The sequence below is a fragment of the Megascapheus bottae genome, chromosome 12 (assembly GCF_031878675.1).
Source record: "Megascapheus bottae isolate mThoBot1 chromosome 12, mThoBot2.hap1, whole genome shotgun sequence".
Taxonomy (NCBI): Eukaryota; Metazoa; Chordata; class Mammalia; order Rodentia; family Geomyidae; genus Megascapheus; species Megascapheus bottae.
In genome coordinates, this window is record NC_143520.1 from 11084578 (window position 1) to 11084917 (window position 340).

The following is a 340-nucleotide window of genomic DNA, read 5'->3' on the forward strand; positions in this document are numbered from 1 at the left end:
CGGGACGGAAATGACCTCGCTATATGACGTATTTCCCTCCCCCCTCAGCCGTCTTCCCCCCTCCCCCAGCCAGATACTGACCAATGAAAACGAGAGGTTTGAGATGCGCAGTAGCGGAAGTGCCTCGAGGGGCGGGGCTAACACGGTGCAGAGTGTTCTGAAGGTTGCCTAACCACCACAGGGCTGGCTGTCGGCTACTTTGCTACCCTAAATTGCAGGTTCCCGGAGGGGGTACCCTCCACACTGAGATGCTCACTTTACTCTGGATAGTTTCTTTTGGCTTGAGGAGATTGCACAAACTCTTTAAGACGACTTTCCTGTCGCCTCTTCAGATATGTCC